Source organism: Halictus rubicundus, chromosome 18, assembly GCF_050948215.1.
Source record: "Halictus rubicundus isolate RS-2024b chromosome 18, iyHalRubi1_principal, whole genome shotgun sequence".
In the NCBI taxonomy this organism is placed as follows: domain Eukaryota; kingdom Metazoa; phylum Arthropoda; class Insecta; order Hymenoptera; family Halictidae; genus Halictus; species Halictus rubicundus.
The window spans coordinates 5,423,649-5,438,869 of record NC_135166.1 but is presented as its reverse complement, the minus strand read 5'-3'; the positions used below and the strand labels follow the sequence as shown (position 1 = coordinate 5,438,869).

Below are 15,221 nucleotides of genomic sequence, written 5' to 3'. Positions count from 1 at the left end.
AGGGATAACGGGGAATCCGTAACTTGGATTACCACCACGCCAACAAAAAAAAAAATGGTTTCGGTTTGTGTTAGGTTTGGAGGCCTTTTTTTGGCCGGAGAGTGTGGGACCGGAATTTGTGGTTCACCCACTAAAACCCCTCCTCCTCTCCCTAACCAGTCCTTGATCCGTTCCACACAGGCCTACCTATCCGGTATTATAACACATGGAATGGGTCCTCAGTCTTATAAGTATTGTGACTTACATGTGTGATTAGTACTTAGACTCTTTTCTTAAAAGCTTATATCTAGAGTTACATAGTGGTGTTTCTTCTGTTAGTGTTTCCATTTATTTATTGTATATATTTTATTTATTTGGGAACCTAATTTAGACTTGACACAGACCTAATCCAAACCTAACGTTATAGCTAACGAAATAATGTAACATTATAGCTAATGAAAAGACAAATTCAACCATGTATGATACGTTGACCTTGAACGACCTTCGAAGGAGTTATAGCGTAACTTAACATACGAAGACTAGTACGAGTTAATCAACCATAATTCGAGAACTAGGGTGTATGGGACATATGTTTATATGTGATTTTTTGGTGTGTAGATTTAGCCCCAGAAGTATTGAGATGTATTTCTGAGTCCACCGCCCGCGTATAGCTAGAGCGGGCAAAGGGTATTGGTAGATCAGCTTGCGACTGGTTCCTGTCATTCGAGTTAACAGTGTTCTCGCGACTGAAAGCCGAGATGCACGAATGAATTGTGCAGCACGCACGCACGTCGCGCAATTCCACCGAACACGAAGAAAAAGCCGACAAAGGAGCATGCACATGGCGCGACGCGATATGACGCGATGGAACGATGTTGCTTGCCGCGAAGGATCGTCGAGGGCATCGTTAATGACCCACTATAAGTGGCGAAGAATTGTGTGCTTGCACGCTTCCACGCTTACACGCTTACACGCTCCGCGTACCCTGATCGGTCGCGGGGTCTCTAAAATGCGGGCCACACGTCCGCAAGTTTTGTTATCGTTGCAACGAGCGAGGTGACAGAGCTTAGTGCAAGGTTAGTCGGCGATGAGTGAAGTGCCAGTCTTCTCTGTGGCCAGTCCTCTCTTTTTTTATCGGTAGCGGATAGGACCAGGAGGATTTCAGCGGGATTCCTGCCGTGAGTGTCCTGCTAACTTCATTTTCTCTTCATCATCCATCGGAAAGGAATCGGGGAGAAAAGAATTTTCGGTTATTCGGCTTATATCGGTTGACTGACATAGTTTCCGCATGCTATTGCCTTTAACTTTTGTTATGCTCGTTTTGGTCCATGTACGTATACAGGGCCATTATAGATAGGGTCATCCACGCGAAATCGGACACTTTTTGGAGTAGTATTTCGGATTTTGTTCAAATTTGAACATGCTGTAGTCTTTAATGACCTGTGAACGAATCTCAATGCAATGTTTTCAAAGCTGGGGCATTTTTAAAAATATGAAACAAACGAGGATATAGCCCCAAGTGTCCCCTTTACGGACCTGTTTTTGGAAAAGCGGACACTTTGGGACATGTTAGGCAGTCCGACCGCTGCTTCTACCGCGCGCCGGCCTCCGAGGCTATATATCGCGGTGCAGCATACATTTGAAATAATTTTAATTTCGTCAATTGTAAAGTGTCCGCTTTTTAACATTTTTTTCGTTAGATCAAGTATTTTAATTTTTCTTGTAGTTGCCAAAGACCACGGAGGGTTAAATTTTTATAGCTATTTGGAAAGAATCTTGGTTAGCTCTGGGTTAGGTTTGGCCTGGGCCTTTCTGACTAACTTAAAAGGCATTTTGCCATACCTTTTCAACTAATTTGAAGAGTTGTGATCCTACTGTTCTTCAATTCTCCTCTATAATTAATTGATGGCCGTTGATGGTGATTGATAAGAATCCTGTACTCTTCTTTTTAGTGCCCATAGATTTTCCCATAGATTCTGCACAAAATTTATAAGTGTCAACTTTATTATTTCATGTTAAAATTAACATTACTGAATTGGACATACTTCAGCCATTATGTCAAAAATTGCAGTTAGGAGACTAATATAAAGTATACGAGGGGTACTGTCCCTGCATCACAAAAATGCATATTGTATTATGCAGCAGACACGGACAGTGAGACAAAGAAAACAAATGCATCGCTAATTAAGTAAGCTGACAATAAGTAAAACAAAGTGTATAATAAATACAGTGTTGATGATGGCATATTTGCCAAGTGATCTATCGCGGTTAGACGATCCAGAAATAATCAGGTCGACTGACAATGAGAAAGGGTACACCAAGACAAGGTTTCAAGTAACCGATCGGAACATTCTGAAAAGCAAGGAAGCACGCGGAACGGGACAACAAAACAATTTGAGAAGATTAATAGCAATCACCACGTAGGTCAGGTTGCAGCATTGTTTGACGAACGTCCCCCCACTGAACTTCGAAACTGGGTTGCATAACGAATTACCAGTCGAGGCAATTTGGCGTACAAACTGTTGGCTTTGGCTCCAAACACCATCAAAATTTCCATTTGCGGCTCGAATATGCGGAAGCGGAAGAAAAGCGCCGCGCGTCGCGTCGCCATTGAAACGACGCGACGCGCGAAATTCAAATTAAAGTGGACAGTCTGGAATTGAATCGAAACCTGGAATATCTGTTGTGGACACTTTGTTTTTCTTGAAGTAGACTTATTTACGAGTAGATTTACATTTTCAAACACCGAATCTTTAAGAAGAAATTTACGAGATAAGAATTTGTTGTTAATTTTTAATACTTGAATATTTTCAAAGAATCCAACTTGACTACTGTTTGTAAACATTTCGTTCTGTATGTAAGTGCACCGTTGACAGTCGGATTTGCAGTTACTACACTCGATGAAAAAAAGTTTCGATCGGCCTGCTAATAACAGAATAATTTAAACTGATCACGTTCCGCGATTCACCCCGTGTGTACACATTCGGGATAGACGTCACCGCGCACCGATACAATGTTTGACCCTTGATTTCTGGCGACAGGCCACTTGCCGCGAATCTAAAAGCGTTTAAGCCCACTTTAAAAACGATCGATCGGCATCGAAACGATTGATTTGCTATTGCGGGGGCAGCTCGCGCCCGGTCCGGTGGTTACGTAAATAACAAACAGGGATGTAAACCCAATAGTGTCAATTGCGGAAAATTACAGGAGAGCTGTATACTTCAATATACAAGTGGGGCGGGGGCCAGTCCGACAATATCGATCCCACCACTTTGGACGTTGAAAAGTCTTCAAAGTGATTGTGTGCACAATGAACATCTCGATAATCAAGCCGTATTGTACGAGAAACTTCTATTCTGTGGGTATAGAGCAGGGGTTTTCAAAGCTTTGCCTAAACGGGCCAAATTGTAAATTCCAATATATTTGGCGAGCTGAACAAGCAAAAAGGTAAAAAGTTACACATAAGGGAAGGATAATAATTTGATAACATAATCGTTCTTTATTTATGACAATAATTACTTTTCATTACGAACTGTTTATAATCACATTTCAAAAATATATTTCGCAGGTCGCTCTTTGGGAACCGCTGGCATAGTGCTCGCGGAATTTGAGGTTTATATTCATCGCATTGTTCCCCGGCAAATCATTCCCATATTAGCGTATCGATTTCATACGATAGTTTTCAGAATGTCAGCTGAGCACAGAGAACGTGCACAACATAAATCACAGTTTTTTCCTGGTATGGGCTAAATTTCCTTTTTCCCTGTGCGGTATCTCTAATAACGTGCCGTTTATTCTTCGCGCAGCGTGCCGGCTACAACGAATTATTATCATTGTACCAGCGGCGTGTCCCGCACTGCCCCGTGAACAAATATGCTTGATCAGAGATTTGAGGCTTTCGTATTCTCAACGTATTAAAGCGTGTTCTTTTGAATAAAACATACGAATAATTCGCAAGGTCTGCGCTCAGCATCACCAGAGGTCGTATGACTCATCAATGTTGATCGATATCGTATTGCGTTCGATATACATACTGATAGTATCACGCCCGGTAGGCTTGTCGCTTACAATGTCAGATTAATGACGGTCCATGATATCCGTATACTTTTTCTGAATCATCGTTACAAATTTATCTCGACATTTTCCATGCCGCGAATTCAAATTTGTCTAATCGACATTCTCATTATCGACAGGTTTCGTTACACACGAGCAGACATAATTATTACATGTAGGACACCTTGAAAATAACCGGTATGAGAGCTTAGCACGTTGACTGCCGTATTATCCATATTTGGGGGGCAGAACTTATACGCATACATACTTGTTCAGGCTTAAACATTCATTTTTGCATCCATACATCGAATGTACCAAATTCGCTTACACAGTACAGTCTTTACTCGATATTATGTCCCAAACATCTAGCCGCTAAAAGTCCCAGACCTATCCCCACTGCCGTGGGGTATACCCCATTAGGGGATCCAAAGCTCGGTCGCCCAGGAGTGTAAACATAATTCGATCTTCTAGCTGATTTTTGTCCCTGGATAGAACCATGTTGTGGACATATAGCGAGAAAACGGGACCACGAGATCTGTCGTCAAGCCGGGATCGACAATATTATCGATCGATTAATTTTGAGGGCTACGAATAAAGTACACTCAATAGGATAGTCCTCGAAGGAACAAGACTATAGTTATTACAAAACAGACTGAGACAAATGTTCACTGGTTTTTGCAAACGATTGAACCATTGTACTGTCTCGTGACGCTATAGCTGAGTAAGAAGAAAAGTGTCATCGATCAAAGACACTATCGCTATCGCCGTCATCGACTCCGACCATTCATTCGCAGTCAGGGTCAACGTAATAACGCACACCTCGGTTGCTCTATTACCGTAAACGCGTTGGTTTTCTGTACAAACTGACACTGTCACGTTCTCACATGTCCGAGCAACACACCGACAAGACGGAGATCGAGCAGAAACAGCTGCGGCAGCGTTTCGTTCGCTCACGCCCTCGATACTATTTTTTTTTCTTCCCCGTTTCGCGATACCTAACGTCGCGCCGAGCCGAACGATTTCGTCATTGAAATTGAGCTGTACGCGTTTATATCGGACGTAACGAGCATTGATATTCAAGGTGTTTGATGTTAAAGACGCGGGCGTGTCGAGCAGCCGCCTCACGGTAACAGGGAATTCAATTGGTAACAAGGGAAACGTTACACAATAAAATAATTGCCATTATGACTAATCGCGAGCAACACCGCGAGCTCTGGTGACCCTGACGCGAGTGGACGAATTCTAGGCGACCGACTCTTGGGACTAATCACATCGGAGAATGAAAGAAGCGGAGCTCGTTGCACGGAAACATAATTGTGAAACGCGCGGCTGTTACTTAACAAATTGTTCTCTCTCGTCAACTTTTTTTTTGTAGCTATTTCGAGCAGGACTCGAGAGATAATAATAGCACACCTTGTGATTTTCATTTATTTTCACATTGCACCTGAAATTTGTTTCTATACATATGATCAAATTGAACTTTACGAATCTGTTTAGCTTTGTTTGACAGAAATAACATTTTTGCCAAAATCTAGCGGGACAAAATTTCCAAAATGTTTCAAAAACCGAGGCCACCGAAAATTGTATATTGGTTATCGAAATGTACAATTGATGGTGCGCAGTGAAATGAATGAAAATTGTAGTTTTTGTTGTTCTTTGAAACCTGCCATGTCCCGAATAAACTGCAACTTACATGTCTCCTTGGCCAACACGAGCTGGCTCGATCGATTACTCGCGCAAGGAGCTAATCTTTGCAAATCTTCGGCTCGATAAAACTGCAATGTGCATATGAAGTTATACCTAAAATAAACCCGCGTTCCGCCGACGAAGACTATAGAAGATTCTGCTAATCGATCCGTGGACAAAACTGAAACCGATTACGTGTTGCTGAAGAGGTTGGCGCATGCCGCTGCTGAGTTGGGGTCAAGTCAAACGATCGAGTCACTTTCTGAGTCGAGTTCTTTCCGATTTCGTGTGGCACACCATTCAAATGAATTCAAATGCCTTATCAATAATTCATCGAGCCGGTTATCAAGGCTACGAATCGTGAACGGTCCTGTGCATCGCGTAGATGATTCATGGACTCTTCGAGGATGCTACATACGCAAAGTACGTGCTTTGCTGTCTTCGTCAAGCGATTCGGCTAATAGGGGAACACCTGTAGCGCGAAGTAGGGACATCTCTGTTGTACCTACAAGTTTCTCACTGCCATCTATTGATAGACGCATAGTACTTCCGATTTCTTTATTTGCTCGTCAAGATACTGTCTTCAGCTGTTGTTATGTATACATCTACAAATTCACAGGAATCAACTAATTGTGCTTGAAAACTGCGGCACAATATGCAAAATTCAATCGCACACTAATGGAGTGTCCTGTCCGTTTTCGTTTGTTTAACGAAATAGATAAAGAAAATCGATGGGGTTTCTTAATTTTACTCGAAATAGATAGTACTGTTCCAAGAGGCTGCAGATTATCGTTACACTTAAAATATTTGAGTCGTCATTTTGTTTATTCTATATTCACAAAGTGTGTGATTTTGAATGATTCATAATATCAAATAAATAATATATTATAATATCAAATAAATCAACATATTTCATCAATACCGTTCAAGTATTATTTACATTCGCCTACACCGAGTTGGTGATTACACTTAATAAGCGTGTTCCAACTAGATTATAAATATTAGAAAATGGCATGTTTTGACTGCTATCCGATGTGACATTGCACAACTGTCCGAGTTGCTTGTTCGTTGTGTTAAAAGATTTTTATAGTTTAAATCACAGTGAATTTAGATCTGCTATTATCTCTAAGTGCAATTTGAACGTAGCATAGATGGACTATAATTACGTGTTACCGGAGACTCAGAATATTTATCAAATCGGAGACTAATAGGTACTTCATAAAATATGCATTTTCCAATGACTATTTTTGCATCGGTGTAATGTACCTAGTGCACTTTATTTTAGTAGAGAAACTTGTTTCTCAGCGCATATTACATTAAGGTGACTTTTGAATTTTGTTTATGCCCCCTCCCTCTGGATTGTTCCAATTAATAAAAAAAATCTGTGCAAAGTTTGAGCACTCGCGGATAACGAGAAAAGTTCCAATTTCGAAACGCTTGATTAATATGCAAACTGAAGGTGACCTCGATTAGGCGGTTTAGAGGGTTTTTGTCAAACCTTCGATTGAATGTCTAAAGTGCAACCTGTCGGTGTAACATACTTACATAAAAACCGTAACGTGAATAGTTGACTCGAAGGTTCGCGTGTAACTTTGTTCACCTAATGGCAAAAATATAACTTGCGTTCGAGAAGGTTGAAATGTAACTGTACTATTAAATACGACTATCAAAACGTTATTAATTATAATACACCTGAGTTGCAACGCGACAGCCGATCACGAAGATTTCAGTTTTAAAAGATTAGGTTTAATAAGGATAGGACACTTCCTCACGTTAATTACAATGTTGAATTATTCCAAAAAAGATGTCAGGTGAAATAACAACGCTTACGAAGAGTCTTATACAAAACCATTTTGTTATTGAATGTCATACACTGTTTGCGTAACAATATTATTTGGGAAATAGAAGACTTCAAATTGCCGTACGCTTGTAGTATTTGATACAAAAACATGTTGAAATTGGTACGGAAATATCGATAAGGTAGGAAACTTCATATCGGTACGGCAGAAAATGACAATAAAATGATAAAAAAGATTTTTCGAGTCGCCAAAAATCCTTTTGAGAAGTACGTTTTTAATGCAAAATGAGGCTCTATGCAAAATTTGAGCTCAGTCCGACTTGACCGATTTTCCGAACTTCGGCTAGAGTATCTATATTTTTGTAGTTGCAGATCAATCATTTGTTTACATATTAACAATGAAGGTTTACATTGTGTTTAATATACAGAAGAAAAGCAAAATTCCATTATATTTCTGTGGACGAAAGTTCAAGACTAAAAGTGTCTAGTTCTGCGTGTGCGATTATCCATGTTTATTTCAACTGTAATATAGTTTTCAGAATGAAAGCTTCTTTACCTCCTTTTTACCTTCCTTGGATGGCAATGACAATATTAAGTTCATTTACATGTTATAAAACTAGCAGGATAGTAGGATCGTATAGTATAGTGTATAGTGTGTATAGTATGGTGGTTCCCGCAGTAGAGCGGAAGGGAATAAACAGAATTGTAGTCTTATAGAGGTTCGACTGTATTTCCATGAACGACTGCTGGCAACGAATGATCCAGTTACAGGAAAACAGTCGACGCGGAAAAGCTATTCAGGGGAATCACAATGAGTCGCGTTTTACGGAAAATCGCGTTGTATCAAATTACGGCGTGAGTCGGTGTTACTGAAACGGTCAAACGACATTCCGCTATTTACGATCGCATGCGAGGTGTTTTCCTCATGGTGTATTCTGCATGGTGCATGGTGCATCGGTGCATGGCGCACAGTGTGTGCGGTCAACACCTGGCCGGTCCACCTTCAGGCGGACGAAGGGTTCGAATAGTGTTGAAACAGGTTTCCCGGGACACACCTCCGAGATTTCCTCGTTTACCCAGTATCAACGTGACGTGGGATTGATAGTGTTATTCCGTAAGAAACAGGAAAAAAACGTTGATTTAAAGTACTCTCAGAATCAAACGTCTTGCAACTCCGTATTTTCCTGTTCAACAATTTCAATACTTGTTGCGATCGTATCCTCGAAGTAGAATCTCGGAAGAATAAAAAAGATAAACGATTGCGACGAAAATATATACAATCATTTACTTAATATTCTTGCTGCTGTTTATATTAGATGACGTTAACACTTTTAAGACTTACCGTGCGTTCTACTGAACGTAAAACGTTAGAATATCTCATGAACCATTGAAAATATGAGAAAATTGTTAGTACAAAAGTCTTTTACTATTGAGATACTATTCTTTGATCCACGCCGAACGTAGAAAAGGACAGCGAAGCTCTAGAGGCCTCGGTTCATGGCCCCTGATGGGGTATACCCCACGGCAGTGGGGATAGTTCGGGGACTTTTATAGGCTAGACATTTGGGACACATATAGGGTAAACACTGTACATCCCAAATTCCTAGCCGATAAAAGTCCCAGAACTATCCCCACTGCCATGGGGTATACCCCGTGAGCGGCCAAGAAGCCTGGGAGCCCTTGGTCACTGGAGAGTGTAACGTAATACTTCCTCCAACATATTCGTGGCATTTTTCTAAGGAAAATAATATCAAAAATGATATAATTCCGATGATACTTACTTGTGTAATGAACGATGAAAGTTTCGGACGCAAAGAAGGACAGCGTGTGGGAAAGAAAGAGACGCGGAGAGTCGCAACAGTCGGCACAGTTCAATGTCCCGCGAGAGCTGAGGCCTTCGGTAAATATCATCGAAATTACATCATATTTGGTATCATTTTCATTGGAAAAATGCCACGAATGTGTGGGCAAAGTCCCATAAAAAATAATGAAAAATAAAGATGTTTTGTTATTGGATTAGTAGTGGTTTCCTGGTCTTACACCGATATACTCGACCGGTCCTTTTCTACGTTCGGCAGTGTATCAAAGAATAGTACAATCTTCCAACCGATAATTGTCCCTGCCAGACCCGTGTTTTGGACATGCATCGTGTAGACACGTGTGTTTACACTCCTCGGCGACCGATCTCACTCGAGCTTCGCTGTCAAAGTATAGTATCTTCTAGCCGATAAAATTAAAAACAATTATGCAGTAGATTCGTATTGAACTCGCGAAGAGCTATTAGAAACATTAATTCAGAGTTACAAATTCAAATGTGTGTCGCACAGCGTTAATTGGGCAATCGACAGCGGGACAAGTTGTATCCTCCTTACTCCTACGCCGCGTACCTGCTTATGACGACCAAGCGTGTTTTTTCGTTTTGTTTTTCTTGGAAGGAATCACACCCATACTGTAAACTGTCGATTTTTTTTCTCGTTTGTGTAATATCGATCGAATCAGCTGAGCGTGACCGAGCAGACTTACCCAAGGATACCGCTGAAAGCAGGCACTGTAACGCGGAATGAATTGAATTACGCGCGCCGCGCCACGCCGGAAGCCGAGGGAAACATCGCGTCGCGTCTTTCTGATGGGACATCACTCAAACTTTATTCATGGAGTCACATCAAATCCCGGTTACCTGTTACCAAAAACTTACAAGTTTCGATTAAAATGGCAAAATATGTTAAACAACGTCCATAGAAATTTAGTTCGTTGAGTACAATTGTACGTCAGCAATCTTCTCAACAAAAATCCAAGTCGTATGATCAATATTAAAAATCTTATCGCCCTTCAAAAAGTGGTCGAATATTACTGTGAGTCACTGTACGCAAGTGGACGTATACTCGGCGAATATTAATAACCTCGTCCGGGGGTGACATGTATACGAACAAGTTGTTTAGAATTATGACCTTAATGACATGTCTCAAGGTCATTGAATCGGCGAGGAATCCCCTATTGTAAATAATTGCCAAGTAAACGTTTTACCTGTATAGAATTTATGAAAAATTGCAATTCGAATATTTTATCGTACACCTAACGGGGGTGCAACTTACAGTAACCTTGGATATCCATTCTGTACAGCAACACCATGAGCTAAGGAACACTTTCGATCCGTTAAATTAGTTGCAGCTTTTACGAGCAACCTTCTAATAACGTCGATTTATTCAAGATTCCAATTAAAACAACCGTTCTTGTACTTGTTCTTCGTACTTGTTCTTGAGGTAGATTACAGATCGTCCGCCATTGCGAAATTCTCGAACTGGAAGGACACTGGAACAAGAACGATGTTTTCCGGAATCCATCGTCTTCCCGGTCACTAATTGTCCGCGTTCCTCGATCGGCCCGTTTCTTATTCCAGGCACTCGATCAGGAATCGAATCGCAAAAAGATCGACGGGCGTCGTTGTGTTTCCTATGATTCCGAAGTATGTATCCCGGCCGCATCAAGGTGACACCCTCTCGATCGGGATCTCTGTGATCGCGCGCGCGCCAATGATCCGGAAGTCGGACACTTTCGTTGCCACCGGTTGATCACGTTCCCTTCGCGAATTTCACGCAAAAACCATAGCCGTGAAAGATCCGACTCTACTTTGTCCGCTGATCGAATCGTCGTCTCGGCTGGCATTGAAATTAATCGTTGACGCCGACCCGCGTCGCTTTGGAACAGCATACTCTCCGTTATTACCCGATTTCTTCGATCCCCGCTCGTTTCTCGCTTCGTAGAATTGTCACGGCGGATTAACGTCGACTGGGTTTTTCTGGGAAAAAAGACTGCCTTGACTCTTTTCAGAGGGAAAGAGAAAAATTTATTGTACCACCTTATTCAGAAGAGTCAACAGAACAGAATTACTGCTATTGAAAACTCTACAGTGTTATCTCCGTAACTGTCGCGAGGGTGTCTACCATAACTGTCAAAATTTTATCCCCACCAATGAGTTGGTGGGAATTCCCCTTGGAACCAGTCAAATAATCATTGCAACTTTTCCAATCTTTTATTCTTTCATGTAACTACTACCATCACATCTCGTTTTTCTAATTAAAATTACACCAAACATGATTATAGTTACGATCCTAATTCCTGTGTAAGGAGGACGGCGAACGGAAAAGAATGAGTGGCGAAGTGTCGTACATGATCACGAAAAGGTATAGCAAGTGTGTCGATGAGTAAATGTAATACTATGAAATATTTTTTGTCTGAAATTAACTTGAAGCACGATACAAGCACCGGGATAGAATCGCTTACGTCATTTTTGCAGAACTGACCTGTTGGACGCGGAAAGGAATGTTCGCTCGAGAATATGGAAAACCCGAAGAACGACCGCGACGAATATATTAAACATAGGTGTACATTAAAAAAGTAGTGGAACAGGTAAGAATTGCGACTATCAAAGAATAGTTTACCTGTATCTATTCCATTCTGAAATATGTTACTTGTCAACCATCTTTGCTTCCAAAAACGCAAACAATATAGTAAGTGTGCACAGGAAAAAATGAACGACGAATTGTGAAAGAACAGGCTAAGCTTTGAAGCGAGTTTAGAATCATTATTGTTTGCAAATCGGAAATTTGATTTTCAAATACAGTGTTTACACAATAAATGGTCAAAATTCAAAACAGGGGTCCGGCCAGGACATTTATCACGAAGAAAATATTATTCTTTGATCCACTGCCGAAGGTAGAAAAGGACAGCGGAGCTCGAGGACCTTGGTCGTCGAGAAGTGGAAACATAATGCGGATCAGGTGTATCGGTGTGAGACCACTACTCATCCAATAACAAAACTTCTTTATTTTTCATTATTTTTGTATGGGACTTTCACCAACATATTCGCGGCATTTTTCTAATGCAAATGGTACCAAATATGCTCGAGCTTCTTAACCCCGCACGGGGCATACCTCACGGTAGTGGGGATAATTCTCGGACAGTTATCGGCGAGATATTTGGGACATTTATCGAGTAGACTCTGTACACTTTTGGAGCTCTCGCATTAGTTTTGTTCCTATTTAAAAAAACGCGCCTAGTAGTTATTGCCATTACAATAGTTTGTACATGAAAGAATCAATTTCTGCTTGCCGTTTGTTCATAAAATAATTTGCAAATATTGCAATGCATTGCGTTTAATGCTCACGAGGATCGCGTTTCTGGAATTTGAGTGGACTGAGGCATTAATAAATTTCGAAAAATTGCTCGACTATTGGTACAAGGCAAGGAATCCTATGGTTGATTAGGTAACATTCAACCGCATTTATTCGTCGAACTTGCTCGCGTTGCGTCGCGTCGCGTCGCGTCGCGTCGCGCGTCGGTGCACTTGAACTTAACGCGACGCGGTTTCGTAAAAACTGAATCTGACAATGGGAGGAGGCCAAGAGTAATGCGGCCTTGTTCACGGTCGTTCCATCCATTCCATTCACGGAGGTCTCTTCAAGCATTTCTCTCATCTTTTCAAACGTAACACGACTATTTAACTTAGAATTCATTTATGATTCCAATTTATCATCAGCAATTCTACGACCAGGAACTATGACTGTCACATTAGGGTGGCTCTTAAATTTCGAATTTTGTTTATGCCCACCCCCGCCCCAGGGGTTTATCCCCCCCCTTAAACATTAAAATAATTAATTAAATGCTCATAAAATCGTTTTTCTCGATTATCGTCTATATTATTAGTGTGTATCGGACCCACGAAATACGGGTCTTTGATCGCGACGATTCCGAATACAGAGAATGGAAAATCATACTGCGGAGAACAAGTGTCGTTTATTGGATAATTACAAGTCTCGGCTAACGTTTCTAGCGGTAAGACAGTCTCAGCTATTCTTACTATAGTAGTTGGTTTTTCGATGGTCGAAACAGTTGTGCTTTGGTAGTGTCAGTGTGTAAGGTTTTAAGGAAACTCGGATGTACGTGTGGTCTAGGAAAATTGAATCTAATTGGTTATAGGGTGTTTCGGAAAAACGGTAGAAATGAAGAAAAATTGGGTAGAGTGGGAGTCGAGTATACAAAGTTTGGACACGACTGGTCGTGGAATTTCGTAAAATGTGGAAATCATCTGTGCCTACTTCGGGTGTCTTAAAATTATAATACGTTTAGTATATCTGAACGTGGTTTTGTCGTTTATGACAAAGGTAATTCTACCTGATTACGGCCGCGCACGGAGGGTTTCAAGACGGAACGTTCATAACAGATATCGGTGAGGAAAATTAAAATATATGGTCGCATAAAATATATGGACATTATATTAGTTAATATAGTGCGCGTGCTGCCATCTAGCAGCTCCGCTCTACGGACGGCGCGCGAAGGTTAGTGCATGCAAACATGGCAGCGCCCTTACCTGTCAAAAACGCTTAAAACCGCTCCACTTTACACACGCATAACTTCTGAACCAGTGAATTCCTCGCGTTAAAACTTGGATTTTTGGCATTTTCTCGTCAAAATCTACATGATTGCATGAAAAAACTTAAAACTTTCTGGGTTGCCAAGGTGAAGTTAAGCCTGGGACTTCGATGATTTTTGGAAAGAAAAAACTACAAATAGGCTAACAGAATTATGTTACGTCTGAAAGCAAACACTCTGGAAACCTTATTAATTAATTACCTGTTTGAATCGTGTTAAACTTCCAACACCATTTTTGGTAGGCTTTGGCATTGTATCCACACGAGTTTTTCTCTGATTTATTTATTACAAAATTGATCAAATCAATCGGTAATTACTTTTTGTTTCAAGTTTCTTTATTAATTTCTTCATTCGCATTTTTCATCGTCAATTTTCCTCAACGACCCACAGAAGCGTACGTACCAGTTTGCGATTTGCGTCACTAGAAAAGGGTGAATGACGCGAATCCGGGAATTTCCCAATCGACGCGACGAGCGGCGCAACGTGACGGAGAAAGTAACTGCACTGCTGTAGCCGCTTCACCGCAATCATCAGAGACCCGTGTGTCTGTGTGGTGGTCTGCGTCAAGTTTGAAAAGGGGGTGGGCATAAAACAAGAAAAATTTGTCAAGTAGAATTTTCCTCAACTTTCTATTCCTTGTTCTTTCCTTGACGTACGAAGATTCCGGTGAATATGTATATGGGCACTTTAACTGCGCTTTTGCAATACCAGTTTTAGCAACATAACAATTCGTTTCTCTGGTCGATGACATTTCGATCTGAGTGGATTTACGTTATATAGATATTGCACGATAGTATGCAATTTATGCATAGGTGCCAACGACATTATAGGAAAACGACAACAATTTCAAGTTTCACCATACACACATGACATACATTTATTGTTAGAAAATCTAGTAAAAAATTTGTTTGTTCTATTAATAGAGGAAGCAAGGCATATTTGCAATATCGGTTTGTTTTGTGGGTAAAATGTCAATTTTATTTATCATTTTTGTTTGTTATAAAAGTGCCTTTTTAGATACTTTGGTATTTCAAATCAACAGAGTACTCGAAATATGCTTCATTTCCTTCTTCTATTGTATATGTATTTATGTTCGTGAGAAAATTTTATTGAATACAAATTGGAATTTTTTGGTCAACTCATTCATCGCTGGACATGAAATTTGAGGTTAGGTTAAATGATCTGTTCTCCTAAATAAAATATCTGCCTTCCTTCATACATATGTATGTATGTATTTGAACAGTTCATTGATTACGAAACTCATTGTCAGCATTAT

At 40.6% G+C, this 15,221-nt stretch overlaps 1 protein-coding gene and 1 long non-coding RNA gene across 3 annotated transcripts in view; one reads left to right on the top strand and one right to left on the bottom strand.

Annotated features, from left to right (window-relative positions):
• The first annotated feature begins 956 nt into the window (after positions 1-956).
• LOC143362719 (carcinine transporter) overlaps positions 957-15,221 on the top strand; it is a 42,509-nt gene continuing 28,244 nt past the window's right edge. The window contains exon 1 of one of the 2 annotated variants that reach the window (XM_076803107.1): positions 957-1,157. The gene's annotated coding sequence lies outside the window, so the exon portion shown is untranslated. Of the gene's footprint in view, positions 1,158-11,899; positions 11,924-15,221 lie in introns of those variants that run through there. The other variant, XM_076803108.1, reaches the window with a different exon arrangement.
• LOC143362861 (uncharacterized) lies at positions 9,717-10,183 on the bottom strand. The gene is made up of 2 exons (XR_013083705.1): positions 10,040-10,183; positions 9,717-9,972 (listed from the first exon to the last, which is right to left on the bottom strand). It is a non-coding gene; the product is annotated as an uncharacterized LOC143362861 (long non-coding RNA).